Source organism: Gopherus flavomarginatus, chromosome 2 (assembly GCF_025201925.1).
Source record: "Gopherus flavomarginatus isolate rGopFla2 chromosome 2, rGopFla2.mat.asm, whole genome shotgun sequence".
Classification (NCBI taxonomy): Eukaryota; Metazoa; Chordata; order Testudines; family Testudinidae; genus Gopherus; species Gopherus flavomarginatus.
In genome coordinates this window covers 268,132,501-268,153,727 of record NC_066618.1, presented here as the reverse complement: position 1 = coordinate 268,153,727, position 21,227 = coordinate 268,132,501, and the positions used below count along the sequence as shown (strand labels likewise).

General features: G+C 42.5%; 1 protein-coding gene and 1 long non-coding RNA gene across 3 annotated transcripts in view; one reads left to right on the top strand and one right to left on the bottom strand.

Moving 5' to 3' along the window:
- LOC127045435 (uncharacterized) overlaps window positions 1–20,241 on the bottom strand; it is a 37,315-nt gene extending 17,074 nt beyond the window's left edge. The window contains exons 1-4 of one of the 2 annotated variants that reach the window (XR_007772707.1): window positions 19,837–20,241; window positions 18,544–18,697; window positions 16,299–16,426; window positions 15,386–15,514 (exon numbers count right to left, since the gene is read on the bottom strand). This is a non-coding gene — a long non-coding RNA (uncharacterized LOC127045435). Of the gene's footprint in view, window positions 1–15,385; window positions 15,515–16,298; window positions 16,427–18,543; window positions 18,698–19,836 lie in introns of those variants that run through there. The other variant, XR_007772708.1, reaches the window with a different exon arrangement.
- ANGPT1 (angiopoietin 1) overlaps window positions 1–21,227 on the top strand; it is a 212,683-nt gene that overhangs the window by 54,808 nt on the left and 136,648 nt on the right. The gene's annotated exons all lie outside the window — the stretch shown is intronic.

Below are 21,227 nucleotides of genomic sequence, written 5' to 3'. Positions count from 1 at the left end.
TATAGAGTGGTGGTAATGTGACCATCACTTATTTGCATCGTGGTGTCTAGGAAGCGGACCTCCCGTGTAGATTGGTCCAGGCTGAGGTTGATGGTGGGGTGTAAGCTGTTGAAATCGTGGTGGAATTTTTCCAGAGACTCCTTCCTATGGGTCCAGATGATAAAGATGTCATCAATGTAGCGTAGGTAGAGAAGGGGCGTGAGTGGACGAGAGCTGAGGAAGCATTGTTCCAGGTCGGCCATAAAAATATTGGCATATTGTGGGGCCATGTGGGTGCCCATAGCTGTGCCACTGATCTGGAGATATACATTGTCATTAAATTTGAAATAGTTGTGTGTGAGGATAAAGGCACAGAGCTCAGCAGCCAGTTGTGCTGTAGCATCATCAGGGATACTGTTCCTGACAGCTTGTATTCCATCTGTGTGTGAGATGTTCGTGTAGAGAGCCTCTACATCCATGGTGGCTAGGATGGTGTTTTCTGGAAGGTCACCAATGCATTGTAGTTTCCTCAGTAAATCAGTGGTGTCACGGAGATAGCTGGGAGTGCTGGTGGCATAGGGTCTGAGTAGAGAGTCCACATATCCAGACAGTCCTTCAGTGAGAGTGCCAATGCCCGAGATGATGGGGCGTCCAGGATTTCCAGGTTTGTGGATCTTGGGTAGTAGATAGAATAACCCTGGTCGGGGCTCTAAGGGTATGTTGACTTGTTCTGGTGTTAGTGTAGGGAGTGTCCTGAGTAGATGTTGCAGTTTCTTAGTATATTCCTCAGTGGGATCTGAGGGAAGTGGCCTGTAGAATTTGGTGTTGGAGAGTTGTCTGGTAGCCTCCTTTTGGTAGTCAGACCTGTTCATGATGACAACAGCACCTCCTTTATCAGCCTCTTGGATGATAATGTCTGGATGGTTTCTGAGGCTGTGGATGGCATTGCGTTCTGCACGACTTAGGTTATGAGGCAAGCGATGTTGTTTTTCCACAATTTCTGCCTGTGCACGTCGGCGGAAGTATTCAATGTAGAGGTCCAGACTGTCATTTCGACCCTGAGGAGGAGTCCATGTGGAGTTCTTCTTCTTGTGCTGTTGGTGGAAGGGTACCTGTGTATCAGTGCGCTGTTCAGTGTTGTCCTGAAAGTATTCTTTGAGTCGGAGATGGCGGAAGTAGGCTTCCAGATCGCCGCAGAACTGTATCGTGTTGGTGGGGGTGGCAGGGCAGAAAGAGAGACCCCGAGATAGGACAGACTTTTCTTCTGGGCTGAGTGTGTAGTTGGATAGATTGACGATATTGCTGGGTGGGTTGGGAGTACCACGGTTGTAGCCCCATGAGGCCGGTAGGAGTTTAGACACCTTACAGTCCTTTTTCCTTTGTAGAGAGGTGAAGTGAGTAATGTAGATCTCCTGTCTTATTTTAGTGAAGTCCGTTTGTATGGAAGTTTGGTTATTAATGAGAGTCTCCAGGTTGGAGAGCTCTTTTTTGATGTTTTCCTGTTTGCTGTATAGGATGCTGATCAGGTGGTTCCTCAGTTTCTTTGATAGAGTATGGCATAATCTCTCACTGTGCTCTGTGTAGTATGTAGATAGCAGTGGATTTTTTACCTTTAGTCCGTTTGGTTTGATGTCCATCCCTTTGCATTTGGAAAGAAAGATGATATCCGTCTGTATTTGTGCAAGTTTCTTCATGAGGTTGATGGATTTCCACTGATTTTCAAAGGGGCTCCCATTGACTTCAAATAGTGTTGTTGGGTCTCTGAAAATCAGGCCAATTACTTATTGGCCAAAATTCAGCAAGTTGAGAAAGTGGCTGCATTGTTCTTAAATATTGGACTGGAAATCTCATGAGAACAAGTGAGATATCTGGCACTTCCATCTCAGAGCCCAAGAGGAAGGGGAGGGGAACAAGAAAATGCAAATAATAGCAGGAATGCTTGCACTAATCTCCAAAATGGCTTGGTTTGAGCTGGGGGTGAAGGTTCAAGTCAATTATTTCTTTGATAAGAAGTAATTTGCTCATCTATGGATGTTGTCCTCATAATTTGGACACCCCTACAGTTCCTTTAAGTAAGAGATTCTTACGATTCCTGATCTCCTGTACTTTTATGCTCTCTGTATATCATATACACCAGGAGCTGTATATGGCCTTTATCGATCTGACCAAAGTCTTCAACTCTGTCAACTGTGAGGCTCTGTGGAAAATCATGTCAAAGTTTGTCTGCCCAAGCAAATTTATCACCATTGTAAGACTCCTCCATGACCAGATGACTGCCTCGATCCTGTGCAGTGGTTCTATCTCTGAGCCCTTTGTCATCTGAACTGGTGTAAAACAAGACTGTGTACTGACACCCACTCTTTTCTCTATTTTCTTAGTAGCTATTAAAACATTAACCCAAGACCTCAGGGCATTGGCATGCAGTATCAGATTAACGGCAACCTCTTCAACCTTTCTTGTCTCCATGACAGAACTAAAGTAATGTCAGCAACAATAACCAAATTCCAGTATGCAGATGATTGTGCTGTAGTTGCACACTCAAAGGAGGATCTGCAAACAGCCCTTAATTGTTTCTCTTACGTTTACAGAAGCCTAGGGCTAACTCTGAACATCAGCAAAACAAAAGTTCTCCACCAGCCAGTCCCCAGTCAATCATCAGACCCAGCAAGGAAGATCTACATTGACAAAGAAGAACAGGAAAATGTAGACTATTTTGCCTGTCTTGGCAGCCATCTCTCACAGAGGGCAGACATAGACGTCGAGATTCAGTACAGAATTAGCTGTACCTGTCTTGCCTTTGGCAAACTGTCTCACTGGGTGTTCAACAATCACAACATCAGAACACATACTAAACTTTGTTTATAAAGTGCTGGTAATCCCAACTCTCCTCTATGACTGCAAGACTTGGGTGACCTATAGAAAATACCTCAAAAACCTGGAATGCCAGTACCAGCACTTTCTTCAGAAGATCCTCAACATAAAGTGGGAGGATCGTCGCACTAATGCCAGTGTCCTCACAGAGGCCAACATCTTCAGTGTTGAGGCCCTGATTATCCAGACCAGCTGAGGTGGAGCGGGCACTGTGTGCACGTCTTATGTATGCTTACCAAAACAACTGCTATATGCCCAACTCACCAAAGGAGAAAGGAAACGATGAGGCCAAAAGAAATGCTTTAAAGATAAACATGCTTTACAGATAAACCATCAAGATAAACATCAAGAGATGTGGTATCAACACCACACACTGGGAGACTGCAGCCCAGAATAGGGATAACTGGTGAAGACTTGTCAGAGACGGAACGTCCACTTTTGAGGAAAATCGCCTTGCCCTGGTCGCAGAAAAACGCCAGAAAAGAAAGAAAAGGCAACTGTTACACAGGAATCGCGGCCCAACCATGTCTTCCAATACCACCTGCAATATCTGCCTACGAGCCTGTGGCTCAAGGATTGGACTCCTCAGTTACCAAAGGACCCATGAAAAGTAAAACCAGTGAAAGATCATCCTCAACCTTGAGGAATCACTGACGACAATATCATTTTGACTGACCACATCAGCATATGATTGCTATTTTTCAGTTTAATTTTACACTTCATTGTAATTTAAACCAAGAGGGACATCTTAATAAGTAGCACCTCCAGGAGATATGATCCTTCTCCAAATTCCCCACTGTGCAAGATCAGGTGCTCATGTCATGCCAACCTCTGCTAAGCCCCAGCTGACCTGGCAATGTGTATCCCCAACAGTGATAGGGATTGCAGAGATAAGCAGCTATTGTATGGGGCACAGAGGCAGAGAAAACTCCTCACACCCTTCCCTACTCTTAAACACCCACACAAAAGCCACTCATGATCTGCCATGTATTAGGCAACTATTATGGAATCGTAAACACGGAAAAACTCAACTATCCTGCGTTGCCCAGCAATATCTGGGAATTGCTAAGTGTTCCACAGACAGACACAATAACAGCTCAGTTCTGAAGTCTTTACGCAGGCAAAAGTTTCCATTGGCTTCATGGGAGTTTTGACTGACTAAGCACTGCATGATGGAGCCCTGAGGAGATAGAGAGGCAGGTGAGCATGAATAAATACCATGCTGAGCTCTTTTAGTGGCTGATGTGGATGGTGTATCTGTACAGTAGGATCAAATAGAGGAATGTATGGAGTGAAATCAAGACTGACTTAAACTTGGGTAAAAACAATAAAGCAGTGGCACACAAGGAATTTCTCTGTGTGACAAGTCTCTGCAAAACAAGTTCAGAAAGGAGCTCTGCATGGAGCTCATTAAAATTCTGCAGTCATGGTCCACAAAGAGAGCAAGACAAATGATGAATAAGGGCCAGCACAAATAAAAAGATCCAGGGGAAAATAAGATAGCTCTGTTACAAAATGAGGGGCCCAATTCTAGAAACCATACCCTCCAAGTATTCCACTGGCTTCAGTCACATGGCAGAACCTCAGTATTTGCCTATGAAAATAATTGTCAGTCTTGCATATTATCATGAAGATTTTTCAGCCCAAGCAAAATCTGTTTACTACTCTGTCACCATGATAGATAGTTAAAATATTTTTTTTTCTCATTCAGCCATAAAAAAGAATTGTTCCAGCTGGAGCATAATTTTGCAAGATAGCATTATTCGCTATTGCTCTGTAAAGCAGGGGTGGATTTTTTTTTTTGATAACCTGAATCCTGATCCTGCAACACTGTGTTTCTCATAGAGTCATTGTTGTTGTTTTTTTAAGGCCCAAAGAGAGCATTGTGATCATCATTCGGACCATTTGCCCAATGCAGGCCAGGAATTCCAGCATCAAGCCCATATTTTATGAGTGAGCTAGAACATATTCTTAGAAAGACATCCAGGTGCCCCTTGACTTCAGTGTAGCCACCATCTCACTCTTCATCCTGATTTAAACACTTCATGGGATGGAGAATCCACATCCCTTGACACTGGCTTCATTGGGAAAAGGATTAGACCCAGACATTGGCATAAATCATAATGGTGACATTTTACACTTACTTTGTACAGGCACAAATAACTATACAAAGTGTAAGGCAGTGAAGAATCAACCTCAGTGATTTTGCTTGGGTTTAACGGAGGATAGAATCTGTCCCTTAATTATATTATAATAAACCAAGCAGAATAATAGTTGGTATAAGTAAAACATTTTTGTGACAACTAATACACAGCAAGTCCCAGTTCTGTTTTCCTCACTTAGGCAAAACCCCCATTGATTTCATCTGGATTTTGTCTGAATAAAGGACCGCAAGATCTGATCCTATGGACTGCAGATGAAATAAATCCAACAGGATATCTCAGTAAGAAAACAAATCAAAGAGAATTTTTCTGTTTGTACTAAGGGAGATATTGACAGAAGCTAACCATACCAGCAAGGCTGTTTCAATGCGAGCCTGTTCTCTGTCAGACTTTGTTGCTGGAGGGCTTTGGCAAAGACTATGGACTTGCCACTGCTGCTACATTTTAACAAGGTTTGTAGGCTCTTTGAAAGTTGTGAAGCAAAGTGAGGCTATGCTTTTTTTTGCTTTTTTTCTTTTTTTTCATTTTGCCGATTACATTCTGGTTTGGCTGGTGATAAGTGTCGGTTTCAAAGCCTAGTGGACATTTTATTAGGGTTTTTACAGAAGCATTACTTCCTTTTCCTGGCAGAGTTCCATGCGTCCTGTGACTAATGCAGCCTCCATTGTTATTTGTCAAGGAGAAAAGGGGCGGGGGGGAAGACAATCATTTTCATTCCCAAAAGAGAGAAGCTGTCAGCTACCAGAAGGATAAAGACTTCAGTGTTTACCTTTCCACACAGTCCAGTGATTGCATAGCAACAACTGGACATTTTTAATGGGTTGAATGGAAGAATATGCAAAATGGCATCAATAGACTGAAAAAGTAAATAATTAACATATTCATACCAGTCATTCCACCTTTTATTCTGTGGCACGTTACTATGGAGACTGGGAAGAATCAAATCCGAGTGGACAGAATTTAGCATTTACAATAAAAATTATCATCTTTAGCGAAACCCTCAGGGCAGGTCATTATCTCAAATGAATGTACTAAAATGAATGCCAAAGTGATTCAAAGTGTCCATACTGATTTTCCCATTTAATTTACCTTTTTTATGGACTAGCCATGTAATCTTTACCTAGGCAAACTCCCACTGAAATCAATGGGGCAGTCTGACTGACGGGTGCTGGAACAATTTGTATAGTGGGGGTGCTGACAGCCATTGAACCGGACTATAAATCCTGTGTATAATGGAGTCCAGTTCAAGCCACAGGGTGTGGCGGCACCCCTAGTTTCAGCACCTATGCTGACTGATCATCTACTAACTGCCCAGCCCTAGTAACTGGTTTGGACATTGGACAAATAAATGCAGGTGGGAAATCTCAGTTCCTAGGCCACAGAGCAGCTCTACAGCTGATAGATTAAGGCTAATCCATTCCCTGCACATGGAGGAAAGGATGGGGAAACAGGATTTTCATAATAGTAGATCCCCACTTCCAGACTCTTTCCCTCCCACTTCCCATGCATGCCTCTGCTCAGGGATTTTACATGGAACAGAGTTCCTAACCCTCTAGGGGCTGTGCACCCTTGTGCATTCCATATCCCCACCCCAGACCTTTTCCTGTTGCCCAACAGAACTGCATCAGTTCAGCTACAAGGGGCCATCTGCCATTGATGGAGAAGCTGGATTTGCTCCTTAAGATGCCTATGTAGGGAATGCTCAGCAATCACTATTGAAAACAATGGGAATTTTGCCCTAAGTAAAGCAGTGGAGGATCAGACACTTTATTTTGGGAGACTAGATAGGACAGGTATACATGTAAATAAAAAAATCATTCAGATGAATTTATTATCTTTTTTCTTTACATTTCTGTGGGAGAATTGTATTCTGAGGGGCTAGGTTGTGGCAGGTTCTACACGTGAGCAATAGGAAGGGCATGAAGAATGTAAGAATGGCTCTACTGAGTCAGACCTATGGTCCATCTAACCCAGTATCCTGTCTTCCAGCAGTGGCCAATGCCAGGTGCTTCAGAGAGAATGAACAGAACAGGTAATAATCAAGTGAACCATCCCCTGTCGCCCATTATCAGCTTCTGGCAAAGAGAACTTGGGGACATTTCAGAGCATGGTTTTGCATCCTTGCCCATCCTGGCTACTAGCTATTGATGGACTTATCCTCTATGAATTTATCTAGTTCTTTTTTGAACCCAATTATAATTTTGGCCTTCACAACATCCTCTAGCAACCAGTTCCACAGGTTGACTGTGTATTGTGTGAAGAAGTAATTCCTTTTGTTTGTCTTAAACCTGCTGCCTATTAATTTCATTGGATGATTCTTATGTTATGTTTGTTTCCCTTTTCCCTACACAAGATTCCCTGCACAAGAGCACAAGTGCAGTCTTTATGCTCCCTGAGTACCCATGCATTCTAGTTACCCTGCAATGGGAGTAGATTAGTCAGGAACTTGGCTCCACCCCATTTTTCTCCCCTGGGGTAGTTACCCAGGAACAGAAGCATGTGCTATATGCTCCTAAGATGTGTAGCAGTGTGTGCACTTCTCTTGCATGCTTGGGAGCTCTCAGAGGTACAGTGTCTCCTGCATCTGTTGCTGAGTCTGTATGCCTTAAAGGGACCATGCGTTCCTGCGGCAGGGCTTTTCAGAGCCAGTTTTAGATTTTTATAAAATGATTTTTAGGGCTGATAAGCTGTACCGTCATAAAGACCTTAGTGTTGCCAGTTCTTTTTCAGACAAAACTGCCAATTGGCAGCAGCAAGGAATTTTGCCTGAGTAAGATGTACAAGACCGGGCCCATGGCGTTTATATTCTGGTGCTCAAGCAACTTGCTGACACCAGGCCAGTGTTAGGGTAATTAGTTGGAGCTCTATCCTCCTCGCACCCATATGGAACCTGAAAGGGAAATAAGGCTGGTGTATGTTCAAATATTCCAGGGTATTGTACTAATGTGATTTGATGATTTGTTTTTGTATTGATTACAATTCAGAAGACCTTTTATTATTTAACAAAAAGAAACTCATTTATACTTGTTTTTTTTTTTTAAAAAAAAGGAAAATACAGTTGTAACTAGTCTCAGATTATCATAGTTTTTATATAGCCCTTCTGCTCGGTGGAGGCAGCAGCAGCAAGGTCCAGGTTCAGTGCCCAGGGTTCCTCTTAACAATACAAAACAGAACCAGCTTGAGCCCCCAGCCAGTACTCTGGGACAACTTACCACCACCCTGGTGCTCCTTTCACAGGCAAAACGTCCCATCTCACAAGCACAGACTCTGTGTATAACAACAGAGAACTTTTATGAAAAGGGAAAAGGAACCAAGCATTTATTTGGGAAAACACCACACCACAGCCACTTTCATGACCAAAGCAAACCTGACTTCACAACACATTGGGCAGTGTCCTTTGCCTCAGTTTCCCATCTGCAATGGGAAAGTCTGACAAACAAATGCCCATCTAACACATCACTCTCCTCTCCCTCCACTGCAACAAACACCCAGAGTTCAGAGGTGCATTCAGAGACTTCATGTTTGACCCCCTGAGAGGGGAATTGAGCAATGGTTCTGCTGCTGCAGCCTCTGCAACTAGCTCACCACTGCCACCACCACTCTTTCTCTGCTGCCGCTGTCCCCTGTCTCTATGCTGCCACATCTGCTGTGACATCACATTCTGAGGTTCCACCACCTACAGTTCTCTGTGATTCCCGCAGGTAGTGGGGAACCTCACTGCCAGTGCAGTTTCTGTATTGCCTTTCACTATTCCCACACAAAGTCTAAGGCTGAGCCCCAAGACCTGCTCAGCAGTGACAACAGCTGTAGGAATCACCTTCTGAAAAGAGAAAAAACAATGAGGAGTCCTTGTGGCACCTTAGACACTAACACATTTATTTGGGCATAAGCTTTTGTGGGCTAGAACCCACTTCATCGGATGCATGAAGTGAAAAATACAGGAGCAGGTATAAATGCATGAAAGGATGGGGGTTGCTTTACCAAGTGTGAGGTCATTCTAATAAGATAAATCAACAGCAGGATACCAAGGGAGGAAAAATAACTTTTGAAGTGGTAAGAGAGTGGCCCACGGGGGGAGGGATAGCTCAGTGGTTTGAGCAGTCAAATAGAGTCTAGGACTCTTTAGCAGAGTCCTACCACCAGTTCAGAACATCTGTTCCCACCCCTTCTCCTCTTCACTGGGGTCTGATATCCCTACTCCCTGCTTACCCCCTCCATCAGGGCATGCTAAGTACAGTTCTGCTGCCCTTTACTCCTACAGTAAGGATAAAAACATTTCATTACCCTCGCATTCAAATACTAGAGTGATTTGTAACCCCAAACCAGCCAAAATGGATCATCTGGGCAAAGCAGCTCCATCTGCTGCACAAGGAGGCAGAGTAGGTCCATGTATAGAAACAGTGTATTCATGAAGTCTTTTCCCCAAGGTCATCACTAGATGTCAGAGGAGAGCTCATTCAGACTCTGCTGACATTCTAAAAGTTCTAAAGTTTGTACAACTTTTAAAAAATGCCCAAATTACAAATCTTAGCTATGGAGCTTATTGTCTCCAAACTAATTTCTATATTTTGTCAATTTAAATATGTGCTAATTACTATTGGCAGATTGTTGAAAAATTGACACAATTAAAATGAAAGATTTTTCATAATTAATTTCAGAGTAGCAGCCGTGTTAGTCTGTATCCACAAAAAGAACAGGAGTACTTGTGGCACCTTAGAGACTAACAAATTTATTTGAGCATAAGCTTTCGTGGGCTACAGCCCACTTCATTGGATGCATGCAGTAGAAAAGACAGTAGGAAGATAGATAGATATATACACAGAGAACATGAAACAATGGGTGTTACCATACACACTCTAACGAGACTGATCAGTTAAGGTGAGCTATTACCAGCAGGAGAGAAAAAAAAATGTCTTGTAGTGGTAATCAAAATGGTTCATTTGCACAGTTGACAAGAAGTTGTGAGGAACAGTGGAGGAGGCAGGGGAGAATAAACATGGGGAAATCGTTTTACTTTGTGTAATGACCCATCCACTCCCAGTCTTTATTCAAGCCTAATTTAATGGTGTCCAGTTTGCAAATTAATTCCAATTCAGCAGTCTCTCCTTGGAGTCTATTTCTGAAGTTTTTTTGGTGTAATATTGCAACTTTTAGGTCTGTAATCGAGTGACCAAGGAGATTGAAGTGTTCTCTGACTGGTTTTTTGATGTTATAATTCTTGACGTCTGATTTGTGTCCATTTATTCTTTCATGTAAAGACTGTCCAATCTGGCCAATGTACATGGCAGAGGGACATTGCTGGCACATGATGGCATATATCACATTGGTAGATGTGCAGGTGAACGAGCCTCTGATAGTGTGGCTGATGTGATTAGGTCCTATGATGGTGTCCCCTGAATAGATATGTGGACAGAATTGGCAGCAGGCTTTGTTGAAAGGATATGTTCCTGGGTTAGTGTTTTTGTTGTGTGGTCTGTGGTTGCTGGTGAGTATTAGCTTCGGGTTGGGGGACTGTCTATAAGCAAGAACTGGACTGTCTCCCAAGATCTGTGAGAGTGATGGATCATCCTTCAGGATAGGTTGTAGATCCTTGATGATGCGCTGGAGAGATTTTGGGTGGGGGCTGAAGGTGATGGCTAGTGGCATTCTGCTACTCTCTTTGTTGGGTCTGTCCTGTAGTAGGTGACTTCTAGGTACTCTTCTGGCTCTGTCAATCTGTTTCTTCACTTCAGCAGGTGAGTGTTGTAGTTGTAAGAACTAAGAACGCTTGATAGAGATCTTGTAGGTGTTTGTCTCTGTCTGAGGGGTTGGAGCAAATGCGATTGTATCATAGAGCTTGGCTGTAGACAATGGATTGTGTGGTGTGGTCTGGATGAACGCTGGAAGCATGTCGGTAAGTATAGTGGTCAGTGGGTTTCCGGTATAGGGTGATGTTTATGTGACCATCGCTTATTAGCACTGTAGTGTCCAGGAAGTGGATCTCTTGTGTGGACTGGTCCAGGCTGAGGTTGATGGTGGGGTGGAAATTGTTGAAATCATGATGGAATTCCTCAAGGGCTTCTTTTCCATGGGTCCAGATGATGAAGATGGCATCAATGTAGCACAAGTAGAGCAGAGGAGTTAGGGGACGAGAGCTGAAGAAGCGTTGTTCTAAGTCAGCCATAAAAATGTTGGCATACTGTGGGGCCATACAGGTACACATAGCAGTGCCACTGATTTGAAGGTATATGTTGTCCCCAAATGTGAAATAGTTATGGATGAGGACAAAGTCACAAAGTTCTGCCACCAGGTTAGCCGTGACATTATCGGGGATACTATTCCTGATGAATTGTAATCCATCTTTCTGTGGAATGTTGGTGTAGAGGGCTTCCACATCCATAGTGCTAGAATGGTGTTTTTAGGAAGATCACCAATGGACTGTAGTATCATAATTAGTGTTCATTTTGTTACAAAAAAACATGTTCCAGAATTGCCATTCGAACTTGTTCCACAGACTTTTACATTCAGTTTAAGAACCCACTTGGGTGATTACTTCATGGTGTTTCAGCACTCCAGCAGTTCAAATATACTGGTGTGGAGAAGAAATGAAACTCGTCCAAGCATAATGAACTCATGTCAGTGTTAGAAAGGGCTTGCTATACGTTTTGTCTGCCTCAGTTAACTTAGTTTGTATCTCTGGCTGCAAGTTGATTTTATTTACTACAGAGTTGACCACTGTTCTTAGGGGAGGAATACGTAGCCACAGCTAAAGTTATTGAATCAGTCAGATTTCTGTTAACTATTCTGTGTCCCTTGCCTATCTTCCATATAGTGAGGTCCAGCCCAAATAGCTACACTGCAATTTTATAGCCCCACGAGCCTGAGTCAGCTGACCTGGGCTCTGAGGCTCAGTGCCATGGGGTTTTTAACACAGTGTAGACATACCCTCAGTTACCCTTCTGTAAAACGGGGATAGTAGCATGTCGCTACCTCGCGAAGATGAATACATTAAAAATGTTTTGAAGATAAATACATTAAAGAATGTGAGATGCTCAGATCCTACAGTAATGGGTGCCACATAAGTACCTAAGATAGATAAGTATCTAGCTGATAGCGTAGGAGCATATCTTAATGAGATATTGTAATTCTTAAGCTGGTCCCTGTAACAAACCTGAAGTAGGTGGCAATGGAATCGTGCAGAAGGCCAGCTGCTTTTGCAGGGAATGGATTGAAGAAGCAGGCACAGCTCACAGCACGCACTGATATAGGTCTGGTTGCATGTACTGGGTATGACTTTAACAGACTGTCAATATGGCCCCTGCTGTGCTCCATGCAATAGTCCTGGAGCCTGCGCTATTGTACTGCCCAGTCTTTCTCCTCTACAGTAGAAATGTGGAGTTTGCTGTGTTTGAAGGATGTCCGGGGTTGCAGGATTGGTCTGTATGTATGCAGAGCACACTTAGGATCTAAAATTCCTCCCCTCCAGATATTCATTCTTTCACTTCCTTTCATTTTCTGATATCAAAAGTGCTGAGTTATCCTATCCGCATACTTGCATGGCCCTCATCACCATAGCATCTGAGGACCTCGTAATCACTCATGGATTTTTATCGTCGCTCAGCCCTCTGGGGTAGGGAAGTACTATCCCAATTTGAAAGCTGGGGGATGGAGGTACAGGGTAGGGTTAGTTGCCCAAGGTTACACAGAAAGACTGTGTCTGAACTGGGAACTAAACTCAAGTCTCAAGTCCCAGTTCAGTGTTCTATCCACTAGATCATTCTTCCAAAACTCATGTGTAAGTGCTTTCCTGAATCAGGCCCTCTGTGTGCAAGGGTGGCAAAATCTGGCCTGTTATGGTTTGCAGTGAGGAATAAATTCAATCCCGCAGATTTTAGAGATTGAAATCAGCCTTCCCTCTCCCTCTGAATCACCTCTGGCCTGAAAGTGATGAGAAATACTTTTTAACAAGTGTTTTTACTTTATAAATGTTTATCTTTTAAATGTTTTACTGTTAGACCGTTTAAATTATAATATACCAATGAAATCATATGTTAGATTTCAGTGCTATGAATGAAGCAATATTTCAACCATCTGTGACATCACAGGAACCAGAGACATTGCCATACTGATTCAGACTATTGGTTATCTACTCCAGAATTCTCCTCTAAAAGTGAACTATATTAATGAACACCATTAAATATACTTGCTGATTTATCTTCCTCTCCATCCTATGGAGGATGCAGATCCAGATCAATTATATTTATTCTAACATGTTTCCATCACCTTTCTCGGGAATGGAAGCAAAGCTCATAAAGCAAATAGTTAACTGACAGGCTCTTCATGGAAACTGATGTGAAATGTGGAACTATTTTTTTGACTATTCACATTATGTGCATTTGGGTTTTGTGGTATTGCATATTTGTTAAATTGCTTCCCATCAAATGATGATGTACCATGACAAATGGAACACGAGGTGAAGGTGAACAACAGTTGTGAAATTATTACCAAAAAGTGAAGCAGCTACACTTCAGCTACAGATTTAGATAAGGAACACCTGATCTGCATTGTAAGTGGATATTGAATGGATAAAGCCAAGTATTTTTAAGGAGGGTTTCAAAACGTTTTTGCATTCATTCATCATGTAACATACAAATCTCTATTAGGGAAAATTGGAGTATGGTCACTAAAAGATTAAAGGTAGATTCTGAAGTTAAATGCAGTATTTAATTAGGCTAAAATGTCATTCCATGAAATACTACTCTTGTCTAGGGAATATAAAACCTATTCCCTATTCTTGTGATATTTGGAGAGTACAGTGAAACTGCACACTTATTTATAGTGTAATAAAAGTGGCAAAGATGCAGCCACTTTTGCAAGTTTTATGTGTGCTTTGTGAAACATAGTATTCTTGACCAAAAGAAGTACCAAAAAATTGTTTACCTTATTTTAGATTTTGATATGAATTTTTCTTTAGTAATATTAATAATAAATTACATATACTTCAAAACATCTATTTAGATAGTTTGACAATGGATGCTATCTTTAAAAAAGGGAAGAAGGAGGATCCAGGGAACTACAGGCCAGTCAGCCTCACCTCAGTCCCTGGAAAAATCATGGAGCAAGTCCTCAAGGAATCAATTCTGAAGCACTTAGAGGAGAGGAAAGTGATCAAGAATAGTCAGCAAGGATTCACCAAGGGCAAGTCATGCCTGACTAACCTAATTGCCTTCTATGAGGAGATAACTGGGTCTGTGGATGAGGGGAAAGCAGTGGATGTGTTATTCCTTGATTTTAGCAAAGCTCTTGATACGTTCTCCCACAGTATTCTTGCCGGCAAGTTAAAGAAGTATGGGCTGGATGAATGGACTATAAGATGGATAGAATGCTGGCTAGCTCATCGGGCTCAGCGGGTAGTGATCAATGGCTCCATGTCTAGTTGGCAGCCGGTATCAAGCAGAGTGCCCCGAGGGTTGGTCCTGGGGCCATTTTTTTTAATATCTTCATTAATGATCATGAGGATGGTATGGACATCACTCTCAGCAAGTTTGCAGATGACACTAAACTGAATGGAGTGATATATATGCTGGAGGGTAGGGATAGGATACAGAGGGACCTAGACAAATTAGAGGTTTGAGCCAAAAGAAACCTGATGAGGTTCAACAAGGACAAGTGCAGGGACCGAATGAGTAGGCAGCAGTTCTGCAGAAAAGGACCTAGGGGTTACAGTGGATGAGAAGCTGGATATGAGTTGACAGTGTGCCCTTGTTGCCAAGAAGGCTAACAGCATTTTGGGCTGTATAAGTAGGGGCATTGCCGACAGATCGAGGGACGTGATCATTCTCCTCTATTCGACATTGGTGAGGCCTCATCTAGAGTATTGTGTCCAGTTTTGGGCCCCACACTACAAGAAGGATGTGGAAAAATTGGAAAGAGTCCAGTGGAGGGCAACAAAAATGATTAGGGGGTTGGAGCACATGACTTATGAGGAGAGGCCGAGGGAACTGAGATTGTTTAGTCTGCAGAAGAGAAGAATAAGGGCGAATTTGATAGCAGCCTTCAACTACCTGAAGGGAGGGTTCCAAAGAGGATGGAGCTAGGCTGTTCTCAGTGGTGGCAAATGACAGAAAAAGAAGCAATGGTCTCAAGTTGCAGTGGAGGAGGTCTAGGTTGGATATTAGGAAACACTATTTCACTAAGAGAGTGATGGGGCACTGGAATGGGTAACCCGGAGGTGGTGGAATCTCCTTCCTTAGAGGTTTTTAAGGTCAGGCTTGACAAAGCCCTGGCTGGGATAATTTAGTTGGGAATTGGTCCTACTTTGAGCAGGGGGTTGGACTAGATAACCTCCTGAGGTCCCTTCCAACCCTGATATTCTATGATTCAATACAAAACTCTACAATAGTCTGAATGATTTGGCAAATGTTGAAAGTTTGGGGACAAAACTTCTTTTCACCAAAAAAATGCAGATTTGGGTTGATTGAAACATTTAATGAATCTAGGTCAGTTTTGACAATTTGTTTCAGCTGAAACAAACAAAGAAAAACATTTTTGGAAATTTTGGAAATTTTTGTTTTGACAATTATTAAAACGTAATATTTTGATTTTTCAGGCTACATTCACAGGAGGATTTAGGCATCATTATAAAAACTAGGGGAGATGGTGCTGGTGCGACTAACCTTACACCCAATAGCCCAGTGATAAGGCCATTCACCTAGGATGTGAGACCTCTTAGGAATCTTGGTGTCTCCTCTATAAGATGTGTGCCCTAACTACAAGACTCTAGAGTCATTCTTGCACTCTTTCTCTGGCCAAATGACTCAAGTATTTTATACAAAGTGGAACAGGAGAGATTGAGAAACACTCACCCCAGACTACCCTATACACTGATGCATGGCCGGCTCTACAGTTTTTGCTGCCCCAAGCAGTGCACCGAATTGCCGCCGTGGGTGGCGGGGGCAGTCTGTGTGCCCTTAGGGCGGCAGGTGCGTTTCCTCGGCGGCAGCGGCAATTTGGCGGCAGCCTCTATGTTTAGCTGGTGCCTGGAGCCGGCCCTGCATTGATGGTTAGAGTGCTAACCTGACAGGAAGAGAGCTAGGTGTAAGTCCTTGCTTCAGAATGAGGATTCATCTGTGGGTCTCCCACATCCCAGGTGAGTGCCCTAAGTAGGGAATAGAGTGCTCCTTAGAGTTTGGAAATAAATGGGATTATGTCAATCACTGATTCATATTTTCTATGCAGACTAAATGATCCAGACAGCATAGATAAAATTAATATCCATAGGTTAAAAAAATGCTTAAAAGTTGTTACCGGTCTCCAGGGCTTTCAGGATTTGCCTGTACAGCTTGCAGAACAAGTCTCAGAGCCCAGATGGATGGATGAAAGCTCACAGGGCTGTGCAGACATTGTGGCTTGAGCTGAAGCTTAAGTTCTGAAGCCTGTGGACAGAAGAGGGCTTTTAGCACTAGAGCATGAGCCCTGCAAACCTGAGCCTGTTGACCCCGTCTCCCTTGGTATGTCTACAGTGGGTTTATCTACATTGCAATTAACCACCCCTGCCTGGCCCATGCCAGTTGACTTGGGCCCATGGGGCTCAGGCTAAGGGGCTGTTTAATTGAGGTGTAGAGGTTTGGATTCAGGGTGCAGTCCAAGATCTGGGACTCTCCCGCCTTGCAAGATCCTAGAGCCCAGGTTTCAGCCCAAGCCTGAATGTCTATGCCACAGTTAAACAGCCTCTTACCCTGAGCCCCACGAGCCCCAGTCAACTGGCATGGGCCAGCTGTGGGTTTTTAACTGCAATGTAGACATACTCTCTGACTTGCTACTACGGGCTGCTGCTGGCTGTTTAGACATATCCTAGTGTCTTTCAAAGCTCAACTGTTTTAAGTCTAAACATACCTTTTGATATATTTTAGGAGGAAATCTTCAGCGTCTGTAGCTGCTCTATATATTGAAAAAGTTTTTTTGTGTTTTTTTTCTAACTGATTTGGTTTGTTTTGAGAGCTTTGGTTCCCCAAGTTCTTATTCAGAAACAAATTAATTTTTAAAAGTTTGCTGAACTTGGTATCAAGTATCAGAGGGGTAGCATCTGACGAAATGGGTATTCACCCACGAAAGCTCATGCTCCAAAACGTCTGTTAGTCTATAAGGTGCCACAGGATTCTTTGCTGCTTTTACTGAACTTGGTAGTCATTTCATTGCCACTAGCTGCATCAGAGAAATGCCTAGTTCTGAATAACAGCATTTAATAAGAGCTTTCAAATAGTACTTAGCACTCACACTCGGCCTTACATTTTCAGATAGCTGATCCAAACATTAACCAGTTAATATTCATTGTTTCAGATGGGAAATGGAGGCATAATAAAGCTAAGCGAGTAGCTTAAGACCACACAGGGAGACAGTTCTGATCTGTGCTGTGACCATTAGACCATATTGCTCCCCCCCCCTAGGTATAGATATACATTTGCATTTCTATAATGCCTTTTCATCTCAAAAAATCACAATTTTAACAAACTATATGCAAGGATCCCTACTCCCCCTCTCCCTCCATCCATGCAGATACCTCTGGTGACACATGCAGCAACAATTAACAACACAGGATAACATTACACAACATGTTAACACAGGAGATGACTAACAGCATATCTATGTGTAAACATAGAGGGATTTAGGAAAGCAGAATGTAATTACCCAGATGAAATTTAGCAAGGATAGCAGAGTTAACACATTCATACGCTTGTGAAAAGTGCCATCAGATCTTTAATGAAGGCAAGTAATCAGAATGTCAGTTTTGCATCTCCTCCAATCATGGGAGTCTTCGATTTGGTCCTCATGTCCAGGCTATGTCCTCACATCCAGGAGGTCCTAGGTCCTCATGTCCAGGCTATGTACAAGCCTTTCAGATTCTTTCTTCATCAAATACTGAAGATAGAGTCTTTGCCGTCCATCCCCACCTAGCAAAAGCTCTCCTCCAGGCGCTCATCATTTTGAGTTCTGATTACTGCAACATCCTTCTCTCTGGCCTTGAGAAATGCAGTCTTGCTCTGCCCATATCCATATCGTAAAGATCATTTTCCTAGCCTGTTGCTTTGACCCCTGAGAACTCTCTCTTTGCATCCCTCCTCTGGTTCCCTCATCTCTGTCACCTGAAACATGTTACTTGTCTTCACCATCAAGGACCTTCACAATCTATCCCCATCCCACCTGTCATCTCACGTCTAGTATCAAAAGGTCAGTTCCACTTCTGTTCAGCCCAGGATGTCAGCCTCATCGTCCACATTCCATTTACAATCAAGCATCTTTGTGCTTTCTCCCATGCTCAGTAGAAGAAATGTAGAGAAGAATGGCTTGAATGGAAGTACTGCTTTACAAACAATCCTCGTGGATGTTACACTACTGCTGTCCACTTACCAAGTCACACATTTGTGAGTGGAAATTAAGTAAAATCAAAGTCTCACATGTATATTTATTGTACTAAAACACATGGATTTTTTTGGTTCATGATGTGACTACTTCAGAAAGAATAGACAGTAGTGTGGGGAAACATGCTACTTACGGCACTGGAGGCTCTCTTCTGATCTGCTGTTCATGTATTTCAATAGAGAAAACTTCACGATGGGACTATCCCATCGAATTGCCGTGATATCAGGATATATTTAGCCACTTGAATTTTTGATTGCACTGGATGAACATCTGGCACTTGTTATGAGCTACAGACATCCACAAACGAAGAGAGAATGCTGAAAAGGCTTCAAGACACATTACAGCTGTATAGACCTCCTCTCCTTATTGAACATTGTCAGCTAAACCCTCTGGGCCAGATTTGGAGTGATCTCTGCATGGTTACAGAGTTGTGATCAAGATCAGTACACCCTTTAAGCAGCACTGCAAGCACCTCCCACAATAGCAATGTCTGTCCTCGGGGAAGTAGGGGAGGGACATAGGGATTTCTCACTCATTCTTGGCCCCCTCTGGGGACGTCAAGAAGTTTTTATTTTTGAATTACCTAATGTATTTGAACAGTAACAAGAGGACAACCTCATACGCTATAGCAACAATAGTCAAATCTGTAACTGCATATAGTGGTGATATTATATATGGGTCTATTTTATGGGTATTTGTGGACTGGAATTTATTCTGAGTAGAAGACAGCGTCAGTTGAAGTGCTAGAAGCAGCAGTAGTAAAGTAACCCTGGGAACCGTGCTTGTGTGTTATACCTGAATAAATTCTTGGACCTGAGCAGTTCTTAGGGAGGCATCAGAAATCTTACAAAAGCAAATTGCATAACATTTGCAAATAGGGTGACCAGACGTCCCAGTACTGTGGGCTTTGTCTTATATAGGCATCTATTGCCCTTCAACCCTGTCCCAATTTTTCATCCTTGCTATCTACTCACCTTATTTGCAAAGGTTTTTAGAATGTTTCACCCCAAACAGCTGTAATTTTTTGCAGCTGTTTACATAGTGCCAGGCCGTGAGTCCCTTAATCACACTGGTGAGCAGTTATCCGTCTGATTTCTTTTCCAAATGAAGCAAGTGGCAGTATGCATGTGAGAGTTAGGAGTCACAATCTGGCCACAGCAAATACAACACAATTGCAGTTGTGTTGCTCTTGGCAGCATTTCATGAGCATAAACTCTTCTAGAATAAAATTTCTCCAGCCTATTAGGTTGCAAGCAGATTTCTTTAATATCAGGCCTGAATATCTTCAGTTCTAGCTTTTTATTATTTATTATTATATTTTTATTTTTATTTATTTATTCTTTTATTTCTTAAGAAAATATTTTTTATTGTTGCCAATGCTAAACACAGTGAGTTTTTTCTTTAGCTTCTCCTTTGCCCCGCTTACTTTTTCCCAAAGCAATGATGTCACCGAGAATCTTATTAAATGTCTGTCTGTTTTTGAAAGCTTCCCAGCTTCCCAGGCTGTCACTGTTGACTCTGAGTGGTGGCAGCAGCCATCTTGCTGAAGAAGGGCTCTGTCATCAGCACAGTAAACAAGTTTATATTCTGAGGCAACAGTTTCATCAGAAGAAATGCTTTGGCATTTAAATAAATCAAATATTTTATTGTGTTATTAAACATTAAAGTTGTCCATGGAAGTTTGCCTAAGGTCACTGTACATTGCCCATCCCTCTACTCAGTGAAAAGAATGAAATCACATGTTTAAGTCAGAAGGCTGCTACTGGCTGTAATTCAAGGGGTAGATCCTTAGATACTGCAAATCAACATAGTTCCACTGACTTCAGCTGAACTATGCAGATTTATGCCACTAAAATTTTAATCAAATATTTTCCAGTTTTTTCGTGACACTCCATAACTTTCAAAGGTGGGAGAATACTTGAATGAGTAAATGTACAAATATTTTTACATTTTACTATACATGTACAATATATTACAAAATTTAAGAGTAAAAATTATTAGTATGAAATCACCAGTTGGAGAATTTTAGGGTGAGCACCTAAGGATATGTCTAGGCTGCACACTAAGCCCAGGACTGTGGGACCCTGGCTTGTGGACTCGGTGTTTCCAAGCTCTTGTCTGAGCATCCACACTGCATTGTAAACCTGGGTTTACAATTGCTGGATCTGGGGGTCTCAGAGGTGCCAACATATCCAGACTGCACCATGCAGATCTTCTGACTCGCATCTGTGGCTTGACCTGTATCCATGGCAGGGCTTGGAAGCAAGTCTCAGTGGGAGTCAGGCTTTGACTGCTCCATCCCCAGCAGTGTCCTGAGCCACTCAGAATCTGGGTCCTGAGTGCTTGCCACCTGAATCGAGCTGAGTTGTGTGTGGATGGAAGAGGGGGCTTTGGCTCAAACCTGAGCGAGAGCCTGGACTTAGTGTGCAGTGTAGACATACGCAAAGTTACCTGTTTGTTAAGTTTCTTCACCACCAATGGCTCTCTTCTTAGACCCCACTTTTTCTACCTTTAAATACAATCTCTCTCTTGTTCTTGCACCATTATAGAAACTTAATTGTCAAGGAAATAAATTGTTAAATCAATCATAAAACTCCCATTGATTTTAATAGGAGCAGAATTAGGCCTTTAGTCTCCCTTTGCTCTAGTAATAGAATCTTTGGGCTCAGTTTTTTTTAAAAGTGAAGGGCCATAGGTTGGCCTCAGTCCATACAAGAATAGTGCTCCCATTGACATCAGTGGGAATTCTGCATGTGGTTGAAGGATGCTAACTATGTAACTCTTATTGTCATTAATGGGATTTGCTCTGTAAATCCC